Source organism: Balaenoptera borealis (assembly GCF_965194805.1).
Source record: "Balaenoptera borealis genome assembly, chromosome: 11".
In the NCBI taxonomy this organism is placed as follows: domain Eukaryota; kingdom Metazoa; phylum Chordata; class Mammalia; order Artiodactyla; family Balaenopteridae; genus Balaenoptera; species Balaenoptera borealis.
The window spans coordinates 55,376,088-55,393,336 of NC_138868.1; positions in this window are offsets into that span (position 1 = coordinate 55,376,088).

Sequence of the window (17,249 nt, forward strand, 5' to 3'; positions counted from 1 at the left end):
AAACAAGAGAAAATCTTCAAGACCAAGGGCTAGCCAAAAAGATTTTTGACTTGATATCAAAAGCACAGTCCATAAAATAAAAAATTGATAATTTAGGCCTCATCAGAATTTTAATTTTTGCTCCGTGAAAGACCCCCTAAAGAGGATGAAAAGACAAGATGTAGATTGGGAGAAAATAGTTGGACACCACATATCTGACAAAAGGCTTGTATCAAGAATATATAAAGAACTTTCAAATCTCAACAGAACAAGAACAGACACCCCAAGTAGAAAATGGGCAAAAAAAGAAACAAAAGCAGAAGAAGTGCACTGAAGAAGATATACAGATGGCAAATAAATGTGAAAAGATGTTCAACTTCATTGGCCATCAGTAAAATGCAGATTAAAACCACGAGATGCCACCACACACATCTCAGAACAGCTAAAATGAAAAATAGTGATGATACCAAATACTGACACGTATGTAGAGAAACTGGATCACTCGTGCATTGCTGGTGGGAATGCAAAAGGGAACAGCCATTCTGGAAAATAGTTAGACAGTTTGTTATAAAACTAAACAATGTACTTACCATATGCCCCAGCAATCACACCCTTCAGCATTTATCCCAGAGAAATGAAAACTTGTGTTTCACAGAAAACCTGTACACAAATATTCATAAAGGTGATTCACAATAGTCAAGAAATGGAAATAAATGTTCATCAATAGGTGACTGGTTAAACAGAGAACGGTATACCCACACCATGGAATACTACATAGCAATAAAAAGGAATGAATTATTGATATATGCAACAGCTTGGGTGGATTTCAAGGGAATTATGCTGTGTTGTAAAAGGCAATCCCAGGACTTCCCTGGTGGTCCAGCGGTTAAGAATCCACCCTCCAATGCAGGGGACGCGGGTTCTATCCCTGGTCGGGGAACTAAGATCCCACGTGCCACAGAGCAACTGAGCCCGCATGCCACAACAAAGAGCCCACTCACTGCAACTAAGACCCAAGGCAGCCAAATAAATTAAGTAATTAATTAATTAAAAAAATAAAGCCAATCCCAAAGGTTATATGCTGTACGCTTCTATTTATATAATATTCTTGGAGAAACAAAATTATGGAGTACAGATGAGCAGTTGCCAGGGGTTAGGAGTGGGGGAGTGGATGTGGTTATAAAGGAGGAGCAGGAAGGAGCCTTGTGGAAATGGAGCAGTTAGGTATTTTTCTTGTAATGGTGGCCACATGAATCTGTACCAGTGATAGTGTTGCACAGAACTACACACACACACACACTGTGTAAAACTGGTGAAATCTGAGTACTCGGTAGATGATACCAATGTCCATCTCTTGGTTTCCATACTGTGTTACAGTTACACAAAAACGTGGCCATTGGAGGAGACTGGGTGAAAGATACACTGGACCTCCCTGTACGTCTCTTTTGCAACTTCCTGTGAATCCATAATTATTTCACAATAAAAATTTTGTATGCAGCTGCAACCCCAGGGGTGGGAGGTGGTGGCTGGGAGGGAGCCTGAGAGAACCCTCTGGGGGACGGGTAATTCTGTTCTGTTGATCCGGGTGCTGGTTACACAGATGAGTTTGGTTTGTGAAAATTCAATGAGCCGTACATTTACAATCCATGAGCTTTTCTGTACCTGTATTATATCAATACTTCAATAGAACATTTTCTTAAAGGTTAAACCCGCAGAAAAATATTTAAGGATGTGCGCAAATGTTCACTTAAATATAGATATCCTAAGTAGAAATAAAAGCAGAGTACAAAATAGTATATATTATTTGACACAATATTTGGTTTAAAAATTATATGAATGTATACATGCATAGAAAAGTGACTAAAGGAAGATATGCCCAAATGTTAACACTGGCTATCTCTGGGTGGTGGAATAATGGCTGATTCTAAATTTTCTTCTTTGGTCTTATTCATATTTGCTATGATAAATATGTATTACTTTTGGAAACACACACACAAAAAGTTGTTGTTGTTGTTTTTTTAGCAATTTCATGTATCTTTATTTATTTATTTATTTATGGCTGTGTTGGGTCTTCGTTTCCGTGTGAGGGCTTTCTCTAGTTGCGGCAAGTGGGGGCCACTCTTCATCGAGGTGTGCAGGCCCCTCACTATCGCGGCCTCTCTTGTTGCGGAGCACAGGCTCCAGATGCACAGGCTCAGTAGTTGTGGCTCATGGGCCCAGTTGCTCCGCGGCATGTGGGATCTTCCCAGACCAGGGCTCGAACCCGTGTCCCCTGCATTGGCAGGCAGATTCTCAACCACTGCGCCACCAGGGAAGCCCCCAAAATTTGTTTTATATGCTAATCTTTGATATTTGTATGGAATTTCCTAGCTTACAAGTATTATTTAGAAAGATCAGGAAGACAAGATCATTATTACAATTTTTAAGATCAGGCAATTGTAGCCCAGGGAGGAGGAGTCACTTATCCAAAGTCTCTCCACATTTACAAATCTGAGTGAAGACTAGTGCTCAGGTCTGCCAGCTCTGACCCTGAGCTTTCACCATCACTACCCTGCTAACATGGGCAAAAGACCATGCTGGGCACCAAGGGGACTTCCAAGGTAACTGAAATCATAGCTCTCTGAGTTAGACCTGACATGTCATTCAGTCCAATGCTACCATCCTCTACGTTATGCCCCCAAATGGCCACCTGGTCCTTACTTGCATACCTCCAGTCACGGGGAGCTTCTTCCATTCTAGAGCTGCTCTAGTGCTCAGTAAATGGCCCAGCGTTTCCACTGACCCCAAATCTACACTGCATTCCTCCACCTTGCTTCATCCATCTTAATCCTGCCCATTGGGCTACACAAACAACTATGACCCCCTTTCCTTGTGGCAGTCCAGTAGAATTTGGGAGACAACAATCTGTCCCTGTCCCTAGTTCCTAAGGATAGGACTCCAAGCTTCTAAATTTTCTAGATCCAGACCCTGATGCCCAGAGAAGTTGAGTGACTTACCTAAGGTCACACAGCAATTTCAATATATGATTAATGAGTGTCTGCCTTGGCACAGCACTCTGTCGACTCTGCTGACATGGGTGGAGCTATCTGGACACTGGGGGACCATCTGGGATCCCCCTTTCAGGACTAGGGAGTGGAAAGGAGACATAGGAGATACCTCTGTGCCAAATTTGTTCTGGGGTCCTCTGGGAGCCAGTATCGCCCTTCCCCCACAAACACACAGGGGAGTCTGCATGCACTCCCCCCACAGACTTCACTGCCCAGAACTGCTTCCAGGCCTCTAAAATCCCTCACATCTCACCGGGAATCCCAGCTCTGCTCTTGTAGCCCTGAGGGAAATGAGTAAGGTGAGAGGAGCCAAGGAAGAGAAGGTGAGGGAGGAAGGAAACAGTTACTGGTCTCCCACAAGGGGTTCTGAAGTGACCTTGAGCAAGTCACTTCTCCTCTTGAGACCTCAGCTTCCTCATTTGCCAACCAGGGTGCAAGTCCCCACCCTAAACCACTTCAGGGCTGCTGTGAGGATCCAGTAGGATCGGGGATAAGGGAGGGCTTAAGAAAATCAGGGACCTGGGATAACAAAGGTGGTCCAGGAGTTCTTGCTGTTTAAAGTGGTCTGAGACCCTCCTTTCTTCCCTTCTCATCCATTCATTCAGGTGTTCTCTCTTGGCCAAGTCCTTGACCAGGCACTAGGGACAGAGAAATGAATCAGCCTGGGTACCATCCTCAGAAGTGTCCATGGTGACAGGAGCGGGTAGAGGAGAGGGTCAGAATGTGGATGAGTAAACTAACAGTTGCAAATGAAAAAAGAGAAACTCAGGACCCTGTCGGAGATCAACTCAATCTGTGAGATACAAAGAAGGAGGAAGTGACCTTAGGCCAGGATTTGAAGAAGGAATGAGAGTTTGCCCTGGTGGACAAGATGAGGAAGGGCAGAGCCAACTTACAAAGCAAAGGCAAGGATGTGAGAAAGGGCCTCCCCCTCACGGTTCAAGAAGAGCTTTCTAAAGATCTGAAAGCCTGAAAATGCTGAAAAGCCTTCCTGGAAAGGAAGGGCATGGGAAGGAGCTGGCTTTGTTTGGAATACTCTGGGGAGATAACATTAAATAGAGAACAGAGAGGCTGGAATAAAAGGCCTTTCATGTCTTTCTAAAGTCTGAGATTGCGAGTTGACCCTGATGAGAAGGAAAACATAAGGTCATTTTCCCTCTGCGCCCAAGAGGAAGTGTAACGTCTCAGGACTAAAGAAGGGTCTGGAGCCCAAGTTACAGGATTACCAAACTCCCAAGTGGAATTTGCATGCCACTGCAGGCAGCCTTAAACAGACACAGCCTCTGCTGCCCTGAGGGCCTTCATCTTCCCAGAATGGGGTTTTAGCTTCCCATTCTGAGCTTCTCCTGGGAGGGCCTGAGCCCCTGCCAGAGTGAGGACTTGTGAAAGAGCATATGCACAGGGGAAAGGCCTGGGAAGGGCGCCGGCCAGTGGCCAAAGGCTGAGCTCCTGGTAGCAGAGCCAGCCCAGCCAGTGCCCTGACTGACCCCCCGAGGCCTCCCAACAGGCACCCCGGAGATTCAGAAGAACATTCTCGTTCTGACACTCCATCACCAATTTCTCCCCTATACCCAGAAGTTGGCCTCCTCAAAACATGGGTACAGCCATACCCATTAAACACGGTTCTCCCCGCTCTGCCAAGACTAGGAGTTTTGGCTTCGTTCCCTGCCCCCAAGGACAGTAGATGAGCAAACTGAATATCATCCTGGTCCAAGATGATTCAGAGTGGGGAGGAGGAGGAATTGAGGGGGGTCTCTGGGAGGCCAGACCTTTGTGATGGTCCAGAGAGAATGGACAAGGTCTGAGCTAGGGCTGAGGACCTGGAGAAGAAGGGACCACTGGGTGACTGGTGACTGACTGGATGGGGAGGTGCGAGGCAGGGAGCGGGCAGGACTGACTCCAGAGTTCTGTCTTGGCTGACAAGCTGGTGGTGGAAACACAGAAGGAAAGACCAGGGGAGAGGGCTACACAGTGAGTTAACAAGAAATACCTACCATGTCTTTTAAAAATTCACCCTGCACACAGTAGGAAAAACATTGTAAGTAACTTAGATGTCAATAGAGAGTAAGTTAAATAAACTGTTACATCCATACTAGGCAATGTTATGAAATATGAGACATGGGGAAATAGTCGCAATAATTTATGCTTTGGAAGGGAGTCCAAATACTGTAAAAAGTATTGCAGAATAATCCTATTTTTTGTAAAAATAGATGGATGTGTCTATATACAAATTTTTTTTAAAAAACTGAAATAGTAAACATAAAAATGTTAAAAGTGCTTATCTCTTGATGATGAATCACAGGGGATGTTTTACTATCTTTATGTATTTTCCTCATTCCTTCGTTGGGAACAAAAACAAATATTACTGCTCTGCTATGTCCTCCGCTGTGAAGATACAGATTCTGGACTGACAGTCCCTTAGAGCAACGCCAAAGGGTCTGAAGGTACTTCTGCCCCCATGTGTGTGCCCCCCACCCTGGGTGTTCTGACCAGTGAGGAAGCAGCCCCTTGTGCCTGGGCAGCGGCTGAGCAGCTGCTTCTCTGGGTCCTGAGTGGCACAATCCCTCTTGATTCTTAGACCCTGGTCCGGGTGGGACAGAGGCCACTAATGAATTGCATCAGGATCTCTGGCTTAGGAGGGTGCTGGGGACTCCTTCCAAGTGGGAGAGGAGAAGGACAAAGGTAAGATGCTGTCGAGCTGGCCCAGGAGCACATGACAGATGTGCAAGAAAAACATACTGAATGAATTAATGAAGGGGCGAGATCAACTTTGTGAATCTTTTTGGATACATTGGAAATTCTTTTTTTCAAACGAGGAGTGAATTAGACAGAATTATAAAGAAATCAAATCATCAAATACGAGTCACTCTATATTAGCTGCCCCAGATTAGTAGAGCTCAGTCCTAGTAAAATCTAAAGGGTGAGAGACACCACTGACCCCTCGAGATTCCCCTGAGTTCTTGAGCAAGAAGGTCGCCTCTTCTCTCATGGCGGGACCCAGTCCGTGGGGGGTTCAGTTACATTCCACTAAGTGCAGAGAAGGGGATGGAACCAGGGGTCTCACTAGCTGTGTCTTGTCACCCCCCTGAGCTCACTAATCTCTCACTATTCCCCCCCAAAAGTTCTGAACATACAGGATGTCCTTGGACACTTGACTGAAATTGACAGAAAGCCCCTGACCTTTTTCTAGTGAGAGCATTATTCATGTCCTCTGATTAGAATGACAGCCCATTGTTTTTTTCTTCCTTTCCTGAAAACCTATTCATGGAGTAGCATCTGGGGGATCTCAAAGTTGGCCATGACCTTGACAGTTTCTCTCCCGCCACTCTGCCTGGGGAGCCCTCAGGCATTCAGTGGTATTTCATGGGGTCTTGTGAGCCTCCCAAGAAGTTCCACAATTTCTAGACCAATTTCCATCTAATCACTCTGACATCTTCTGAGCAGATGTGGTTGCCATTTCCTGGGATTTACTCTTTATCCTGCCTCCCTCTGTTGTACACGGCTGTGATTTCTGCACCCCAGCGTTGGCAGAGGTTTAGAATCAAACACTGGGGACTTCCCTGGTGGCGCAGTGGTTAAGAATCCGCCTGCCAATGCAGGGGACACGGGTTCGAGCCCTGGTCCGGGAAGATCCCACATGCCATGGAGCAACTAAGCCCGTGCGCTACAACTACTGAGCCTGCGCTCTAGAGCCTGTGAGCCACAACTACTGAGCCCACATGCCACAACTACTGAGCCCATGTGCCTAGAGCCTATGCTCTGCAACAAGAGAAGCCACCGCAATGAGAAGCCCTTGCACCGCAACGAAGAGCAGCCCCCTCTCGCTGCCAACTAGAGAAAGCCTGCAACAATGAAGACCCGACACAGCCGATAAATATATAAATAAAATTTTTAAAATACAATCAAACACTGAGTCAAGCACTCATGAAGGTCAGAGCTGGGGTGGTCCTTGGAGGGCCTTGTGTCCAATCCCCTCACATTCAGTTCTTTTCATCCATCATTACCGAGCTGCTCCTCTGTGCCTGGCTCAGTGCCAGGCTCTGGGGGCTCAGAGCCGATGCTCCTCAGTCTCCCCAGCAGCCCTTGAAGAATGTGTTCACAGTCTGAGAGTAGAGACAGATGGTAAACTTGCCAAATTCACTCATTAAGATAAGGCTTCAGTAGAGGGCTGGATACAGTCCAGGAGTGGGGTTCAGAGGAGGGAATGGCCAATTGAACATGGTGAGGTCAAAGAAAGCAGCGTAAGCAGAGGTGATATTTGAAATTTAAAATTTGATATTTTTAAGGATAATAGTTAAGGTTTTTTCAGGAAGATGAGGGAGTAACAAACATTTCCAATAGAAACAGTGGCCTAGGAATTCCCTGGGGGTCCAGTGGTTAGGACTTGGCGCTTTCACTGCTGTGGGGACCTGGGTTCAATCCCTGATCAGAGAACTAAGGTCCCACAAGCCATGTGGCACAGCCAAAAAAAAAAAAAGAGAGAGAGAAGGAAACAGTGGCCTGATGGTGCACAGCCTGGGCTCTGGAGTCAGACTGGCTGGGTTTGAATCTACCTCTAACCGGCAGCGTGACCCTGGTCAAGTTATTTATTCATCCTCTCTCAGCTCAACTTCTTCATCTGTAAAATTCACAGACACCTGTAAGCAAGTATGTCCCACGCAGTCATGCAGCATGTCAGGGTGCCCTTCCTAAGGTCGTGCTCTTCCCCACTGAGAGTTGTATGTTTGTTATAACAGTTTTCCAGTGGATGGTAGTCAAGTGCTTGCTTTCTCATAATATCATGACAGTTTGTGACAGATGCAAGTTAAGGGTCTTGAGGAAGTGTGCATTTTTCTAATTTGCACAAAGACACCAAGTAGGCTACAGGTGACCTGGTACTCGTGGTGTTTTTCTTTCTCCTTTCAAAAGTGAAACTCTTTCTAACAGGCAGGGGTCAGAGGAACTTCAGTCTTCTTGCCTCTCTTAAACTGTCCACCCAGGAGCACTCCTGACTGTTTGGGCCACTATCCACTGGGCTACAGGTCTCTGCCTCGGGACCTGGGCTGTAGCCCCCTCAGTGGGATGTGAACACCTTTCTCCACAGAAGCCCTGGAGGAGATGGGAAGGAACAGGGCCCCTTTCCCCCCTCTTCTCTGCCCCTTCAGTCCCCCTAATTACACATCCAACTGGGCAGGGGATAAACCTTTCTGCACAGAAGGATTGGGACAATCCTAAAAGGTGCTACAGTGTCCAAGGGGAAGGTCAAGGTTCTCCCTCTCTTGACATTTCCCAGCATGTGGAAGGGAAACCCTTAGGATTTTTCATAAAAGAGAGGTTCCCACAGGGCACACCCCAGTTTCTAACCTCCCCTCACTTGCTCTGAGATTCACACCTCTCTTCCTCCAAAAGCCTCCTTCTCACAAGCCTCTCACCTGCCTCCATTCCAGTCCCACAGAAATCCAGTCCCCACCACAGTCACCCCCTGGATCCATCTACTCAGTCCACCCTGACCCCAGACCTGCTGAATCAAGTTCCTGGGGGGGTGAGAACACATATCTGTGCTTTTAACATGTTTCCGGGTAGTTTTTAGGTCCGTTGAGGCTTGGAAACTTCTGCCCCTTGGTTCTCTCCTTCAGATGAAGGAGGGACTCAGATTGACCATTCTAATAAGGATTTTATTAAATGCTTTAGTTCTCTTCTTGATGTATGTGAGGTGGGTACGTATGTGAGGTTTGTGCGTGTGATGTGCATGCATGTGAGTGTTGTGGAAGTATGTGAGAGTGTGTGTTTGCGAGTGTGATATATGTGCATGTGGTATGTGTGTGTGTGTGTGTGTGTGTGTTGAGGGCAGCAGGCAGGCAGGGGGAAGGTGGATCAGTTTTCCACACTACACACCAAAATGATAAAAGTTCTTATCTCTGGGTGATGATCTTAATAGCTATTTTTCTTTTGCTTTCTCTGTATTTTTCAACTTTCAACAAGAAGTTGCTTATGTAATAATAAGAAATGTTTTTAAGGAATATTGCACTGTCATCCATCTTGAATCTCTTAGTCCCAGCAAATCCTGTAGGCACCCGCTATCCCAGCCTGATACGTCAGTGGGTGAGATCTGATGGACTGCTTTCAGAAACTGAGCTGTTCATAGGAGCCATCTGGAAATGTGGACCCCACCCTGTTCTGTCATCCAGGGCTTGCCCAGATGGCGTAGTAGGGCCTTGGCAGGGTCCTGAGCATTTGATTCCCAGGGTTCCTGGCAGCTTTGGAGCTGGATCCAGGCCAAGGTAGGGTAACCAGGTGCAGGCTCCAGCTCTGAGAGAGGCCTGGTGAGAGCCAGGATGGCACAGAGCCGTCCCATCCAAGATCTGCTCTAGCGCCTCACCTCCCAGACATGCATTATTCTCCTGGTATTGTTTTTTGAAATCGGGATGTGTCTGAAAATTTGCATGTACATTTAGTGAAGTGATATTTCTTGTTCTCCCAAAAGGCTCTTATTAAATCTGCAAGTTATACACAGAATGGAGCACAGTGCCTGGCTCATAGTAAAATGTCTGTTAATAAATGAATACACATGTGAAAAGGAAAAACTAATATCTATTTTCTTGTAAGAGTAATATGCCTCCCACTCCTCCCAAAGTTAGTGATGTTCGTTTTGGGGTCTCTCTGGGGCTTGATTAGCTGGACACAGTCTCCCTGGCAACCTCACAGAGATACGGTGACCTGTGAGCCTGCCTGAGGAGACAGGCATTTTCCTTCATGTTTTCATACACACAGTGCTCCTCAACCATCTCCCCAAGAGCAGGAGAAATTTCCTGGTACAAAGTTGAAGTTCAGTGCAGGGTTCCACCGTGTCCACGCCGCCTCCCATCTATGGCACGTGGAATTCCTGTCTAGAGCAGGCCTTTTCCTTCAGGAACACCTCAGCTCGCAAAAAGTAAGGGATGGAACTGAGCAGCCACAGTGTAGCCAGATGTTAATTTAAAGCAACAGGCACAAAAATAATGAATTTTTTAAAAAAAGCAACAGGCACCTCCTACTCCTATTGCAGGACAAAGGAGTGGCAATGCTTAAAGGGATACTAAAAAAGAAAAAGGTGATTTATTCCACATGTAGAATATTTCATCGCTACAAGAAAATTAAGTATCTTGAATGATTATCCCTTTGGCCTCAGAAGGGAGTGGCTGAGTCCAGTGGTCTCTAAGTGGGTGCCCTTGGTGGGCTGGGCACCTCCACTCCCATTCTCTAGCTGCTGTTCCCTCCCACCCACCCCACCCCCCCGAACACACACACACTCTAAACCCCCCTTAGGTGGAAGTGGACGGGAGGTGAGATCCGAGCAGCCAAAGTCAAAATTGACAGGTGCAGACAGAACTTGGCATTGGGGCCCTCTTCAAGATAGCTGTCCGATCATTGGCATTTGTCTTGTGGGAGGGTCCATGGGCCCCTCACAGCCCTTCCCCATCCCTGGGGATCTCCCACCTATGGCACCTTGACATAGCTTTGCCTTTCTGACTGACAGTTCAGCTCCCATTCAACCCTTCTAGGGGTCACCTGCCCTTCTAGAAGGTCCTCTTAATCCTGCTCCTCTCCATGGAGACACACCTGGCCCTAGGAAAGACCCAGGTATCCTTGCCCAGCCAGAATCTGGGCCCTTCCCAAAGCACGCCATCTCACGATGTGGCCACGAGTGGGTGCTCTAGCCAAGCCTCTCACCCATAGACATTTTCAGGTGTGGGTCAGGGACTAGTTCTACACCTGTTAAATGTTAAGACACACAAAACACATTCTCCGGATGGTTCCCTGGAAGCCCCCTCAGTTGGTTTAAGAAAGGAAGAAGTTCCCCTTTACCCTTCCCACATGGGGGTCGGGATTGGACACAGGCGGGGCAGAGATGGACAATATTGTCCACTCTCCAGTGGAATCTTCATTTCTTCTTTTTCTGTCAAAGTCTCAGCTTTCGTGTATCTTCACAGTGGTTGTTTCAGTCTCTTAGCTTGTCACGGGTAGGTTGTTTTGCCCTTGGTCATTGGTGCCTCCAAGGACACTCCCAGACAAACAGGAAGCTGTCTCAGCCCTGTCAGGCTTCATTGATTCCAGCAGCCCTTAGATGCACATGGAGTCAGTGGGATGTGGATTCAGATCCCAGCCCTTTGCTTAACAAGCCTTTGGGGCAAGTTACAGAACTCTTGGCTTCAAGTTCCTCACTTGCAAATCAGGTTTAAAAACCCTCAGTTCACAGGGCTTGGGAGAAGTTTAGGGAGATAATATTGCAAGGCATTTGGCACAGTGCCTGTCTTATGATAAATGTTCACTAAATAGGAATCGTTATTCTCACAGTCCTGCTGAGATGTGAGCTTCCTGCTCTCAGCCTGGGAGGCATTCAGGCTTTCAAGGGCTGTTCTGCAGCAGAGATAACCTCATCCATTTTGCTGCCAGTTGCTAGTTTGGCTCCCTGAGGCGTGGGGGAAAGACCACAGGGGTTATCTTCACACAAGGTCTGGTTCCCATCCTGCCCTATCACACCTCAGCTAGATGACCTTAATATCCCCAAGCTCCAGGTTCTTCCCCTGAAAAGTGAAGACAACATCAAAGTGTCTTGGAAGTAAACCCTCCTTGGCCTCACTGGGCTGTCGTGAGGTTGGAATTAGGTGGCATATGGCAGGTGTCTGGCACAAGGCTTGTAGCCTGGGGGCCCTCAGCAGTGGATAATTTCATCACCCTCCCCACTAAGGTGGTATCTGTCACCTACATGTCTTAATCCACGAAACTGTTGTGAAGTTTGAAGAAAAGACTATGCAAGAGGGACTTCCCTGGTGGCACATTGGTTAAGACTCCACGCTCCCAATGCAGGGGGCCCGGGTTCAATCCCTGGTCAGGGAACTAGATCCCACATGCATGCCGCAGCTCAGAATTCGCATGCCGCAACTAAGGAGCCCACCAGCCACAACTAAGGAGCCCGCCTGCTGCAACTAAGACCCGGCGCAACCAAATAAATAAATATTTTTTTAAAAAAAAAAGACTATGCAAGAGTGTACATTATATAAGGGTCGCGTGCGTTGTAAAGGATGAGTGGGCTCTGATGATTAGCTGGAAGAATGGAGAGGCCAGAGGGTCTCTGAAAACTTCCTGAAGAAGAAACCACTTTATTTATTTATTTATTTTTGGCTGTGTCGGGTCTTCGTTGCTGCGCACGGGCTTTCTCTAGTTGTGGTGAGCGGGGGCTACTCTTCGTTGCGGTGCGTGGGCGTCTCATTGCGGCGGCTTCTCTTGTTTTGGAGCACTGGCTCTAGGCGCGCAGGCTTCAGTAGTTGTGGCACACGGGCTCAGTAGTTGTGGCTCACGGGCTCTAGAGCGCAGGCTCAGTAGTTGTGGCACACGGGCTTAGTTGCTCCGCGGCATGTGGGATCTTCCCGGACCAGGGCTCAAACCCGTGTCTCCTGCATTGGCAGGCGGATTCTTAACCGCTGCGCCACCAGGGAAGTCCCAAGAAACCACTTTAAATTTCCTTCCTCAGGGAAGATTCAAAAGAGTCTGTTCTGCTGAAATGTGTATTCCTTTCATAGGAATAGCACACACATGATTGTAAAGGGGGTACAGTGTGCATATTATGTGGAAGTCATATTGATTCCTATGCAGTATATTCCAGCCTGTACATGTTTTGAAGCAATTAGGAGCACACCTTCTCACCACTAAAGAGGAAGCTGTAGCATTTTTATGAAGACCTTAAAAAACACGGAAAATCCTGCGGAAGTGCTTTTCTCTGGTACAAGTCGTCACTGGTTTAGTGGCTTCATGAACCACAATCCCTTCCAATGTTAGGTTCTCTGGGGAAGTGGAGAGTGCAGATACTTCCTCTGGTATTTAAGAAAAAAATTTTTGTTGTTGTTTTTGAAGAAGTCTAAACCTTAGATTTTTCACTTTGGTGGACCTAGCCTCTGTTAGAGGCAAATACCATAAAGATCCTACATCTGGGAGAAAATAAAAACCTCAGGTTTAAGGCTGCTAGGACAGAGTGACCATGAGTCTGGGTGCAAATGCTGCTGGTGATTTAGCCCCGTTGCTCTTTTATTGGGATCGGTGCTGTTTTTGTTAGAGCTCTGCTTACAAAGACCTGTAGGTTTTAAATGATCTGCTCCAAATTTGTTTGTTAAACCCTTTTGTGTTTACACCATGTGATTTTGCAAAAGGATTTTGTTTTACTTTGTTTTGTTTTGTTTTGTTTTCAGGATCATATATATGGCATTGTGGCAAAAATGCCCACATCAGGATCTGATCAGCAAATCAGAATTACCTAAACCTCCAAGAAGCAAAACTAAAGTGCTTTTGGGGGGTAGTTCATTTCCCCTCACCTACACATTTTCCAGGTTTGATGAAAGTCATGTTACCAGGGCAAGAGAATATTCCTCACACAGAAAAAAGTGAAACTCAGATATAACCTCCTCCAGGAAGCCCACCCCCGCCCCCCTTGCAGCCAAGTTGGTCTAGGTGCTCCTTCTCTGGTTCCCCCAGCTTCCTGTCTTTCTCTGTCTCTGCTCAGATTACATCGTGTGGTCATTGCCCATGTCCATATCTGTTCCCACCCCCTAATGTGATGTCACTGGTCTTCCAGGGTCCAGGGCTCAGCATAAGGCCAGCCACTGGAGTGGCATCAGGAAACATTATGAACTGAACAGAATGATATAGGAGCACAGTTGAGGGCTGGTGAATACAATAGTGTGACTCTTTGCCTGTACTTCTAGTCTTTGAGAATTTATTTCAGAGTTTACCATTGTAAGCCAGTTGTAAGCCTGTTGGAACACTTCTTATAAAGCTTGCAAAGTATTTCAGTTTTGTTTACTAGCTCTGGCACAGGCTTCCTCGCAGCCGAAATATCCCCCTGAGCCTCGGAGAGCTATGTGGATGCATACAAAACCAGCGACAGGACCCAGAACGCTGCGTGTGAACAATGAATAAAACCAGGGCAGCAGAGAATGGGGGGCGGGTGATAAAAAAGCCCGGGGCTCTAAGTTAAGCTAAGCTCTAAGCCACACTCTGCCATTCACACACATTGTGTGTGAGAGTCACTTTGCCTCCCTGGGCTGTAGTTTCCTTCTCTGTGGAATGAGGGTCTTGGAGTAGGTTCCATTATTTGTTCAACATATACAGGTCTTCAGGACCTGCACAGTCCCACAGAGGAAAAACTGAAGACAAGGCTGCCCTTGGGAGGTCACAACCTGGAGAGTGAGACAGGCTCGTGCCCACAAAGTCCCTGGGTGGATGTAGGAGGAATTAACATTTACTGAGCACCAGCTGCGTCCCCAGCACTTTATATCTAATGCCTAATTTAATGCCCCCTCTAAGGTAGCCATTATTACCCCCATTTTATAGTGGGGAAACTGAGGCTCAAGAGGTTAAGTGACCACGTGTGCTAGCAAGCAACAGAGCTGGCATTTGAACCCAGGTCTGCCTGACTCTAAAGACCAAGATGGTTCCCACCCAATTTGAACAGTCTATGACTTCATGATTTTTAAAAAAAAAATTAATTCAGGAGAATGCATGTTCATTTCCTTCCTTAAATCCAGGCTTTTAACTATTTAAATTAAAAAAATTTTTTTTTTCTGATTCAGGAAGTGGATAATGTCCTGTTTTAGATTATATGTTACAAAAAGCTGAAAGATGGCTCATTTGTTCATTCATTCATTCACTCAATCATTCAACAAATACTTATCGAGCGTTTACTATGTACTGACCATGCACTGTTCTAAGCACTGGATATACCATAATGCACAAAGACAGACAAGGTCTCTGTTCTCATGGAACTGACTTTGTATTGGGAAGCAGATGATAAAGATGAAAACAACTAAATAAGATGATTTCGGTTTATTCTAAATTCTAGGAGAAATGTAATCTAGGAGAAGTGATATGGTAAATTCGGGTTCCATCTAAGTTAAGGTAGTTAGAAATGGCCTGAGGAGATGAAATTTGAGCTGAGATCAGGTTGAGAAAGACCTAGCCAAGTGATGATCTAGGGAAAGTGCTTCCTGGGCTGAGGGAATAGTAGGTGAAAAAGCACTGAGGTAGGGCCAAGTGAGAGTCTCTGAGGAACAGAAAGAAAGCTGGTGTGTCTGGAGTAGAGTAACAATAGGGAAAGTGGCAGAAAATGACGTAGGAGGGAGATGGGATCATACAGGGCCACGGCACGGAGTTTAGACAGCTAGAGAAAGTCACTGGCGAAAGGTAAGCAAGGTAATGACATTCAGCCTTAGAGATGAGAGGAACAGTAGAGTCATTCTGACCCAAGCATCTCACCTCACATTGGTCCAGCCGAAGAGACCTGTCCAGAGACTAACAGGGTCAGTGAGTGGGAGAGCCAGGAGTTAGTGGGAGACCCCATTCAAGCAGAGCGCTCAGCCAAACCGCCGACTCCCTGTAATGCAACTGCCCAGCCACTGCCCTGGCCCGGGCCACCAGTGTGTCTTTCCCCTGATCTATTACACTAACCTTCACTGGTCTTCTGACTGTCACCCTCACCCTCCTAAGGTTTATTGTCCACACAGCAGGCTGAATGAACATGGTAAACCTTAATTTACATAATGCCTCACCTCTGCTCAACCCCTCTGACGTCCTCCCTGTACCTCACTGTACCTGTTCATTTGTCTCCCCACCAACCCGGAGAGCAGGCCCTTGTCTTAAATATCCTTGGATCCTTGGTGTGCTGGATAGAGGATCTGGCACATAAAAGGCACTCGGTAAATGCTGAATGAATAAATAAACATGTAAATATAAAATCTGCAAACAAGCACACTAGGTGATTTAATTTCTGTCTACGTAGGGGAATCTATCTGGTTATTATTTATGGATAGCACATTGGTTAAGAGCATGGGCTTTGAACTGGACCTCCTGGGTTCAAATCCTTTCTCTTCCAGTTACCAATGCTTTGACTTTGGATAAGTCATTAACCCCTTTGAGTCTCAGTTTCCTTGTCTATCTCGTGGGGATAATAATAGTATCCAACTCACAGTGTTGTTACAAGTATTACATTAGTTGGTATATGTAATAAACCATTCTTGGTACCTCTCAACTATTAGTCATTGATATCATTGTTGATATCTCCATATGCAGTGAGGGAAACGAATGCCAGAAAAGTCTGGATGGCTTCAGTGGAGACTCCTGGTATAGGAGACAAAGTGCTGTCTTTGGAAGGTTCCCCTAATTTGCTGGGGCAACCTTGGGCAAGTCACTTCATGCTTCAGAGTCTGTTTCCACATCTGAAAAATGGAGATAATCTTACTCCAGCTGTAGCTTTGAGATTAAGTATATCAAGTTTCTGGCACAGTAACTAGCACCTAATTCCAAAGGCAACAAATGTTTCCTTTTGCTCTTCTCCCCACTGGCCTGTGAGCTTGCCAAGCACAGGATCCTTGTTAATGGTGCCTGAATCTGCCCACCCGCTCATGCCTAGCACAGAGTCTGGCCCTGTGAACAGACAGTAAACAGTGAATAGAGAATTAATACTTGTGGACTCCGAAGTGGGCTCCCTTCTCCTGCTTCACACATCTGTCCCTTCAGTTTCGTTTTTTCTGCCAGAAATCTGGTCCAGAGAATCATCATCTCTCATGGTGGCTATGGCAACAACCACCTACTGATCTCCCCATTCAGAGAAGGGCTTGTCCCTCCAGCTTACTGAACATGGTGCCAGATTTGTCTTTTTAAAGCACAGACCATGTCCCTTGCCTTGCACAGAAGCCCTTCGTGGCCCACCAGAGCTGCCCCCCACCCCCAGCTCCTTAGGCTGGTGTTTAAGGCTCACCACAGACCACCCCTGGCTGCCCCTGCCATCATGTCTTCTCTCTCTCCCCCTCTAACCTTACACACACACACACACACACACACACACACACACACACATACACACACACACAGGCACCAGACTGAATCATAGTTCCTTGGCACCACTGTGCCTTGCTCACATTGTGCCCCCTGTCTGGAGCGGCCTCTCAAGGCACCAAACCCCCATATCCCAAGGTCCCACTCTAATGCCACCTCTTCACCTGGCCTCACCCAGTTGCACAAGCTAGAAGTGTCCCTCCTGCACCTAAGTTCCCACAGTGCTTCGTGGTGCAGCTCCTCGCCCACTTGCCGCCACAGATGTCGTATTGTGTTTACCTCTGTGCCTGGGCTAAGTGGGCCCTCAGCGAACGTGATGGACGAACGTGGTTGGCCTCCCCTCTGTAAGGGTAGGGATGTGTCTCCTTCATCTCTGCACCT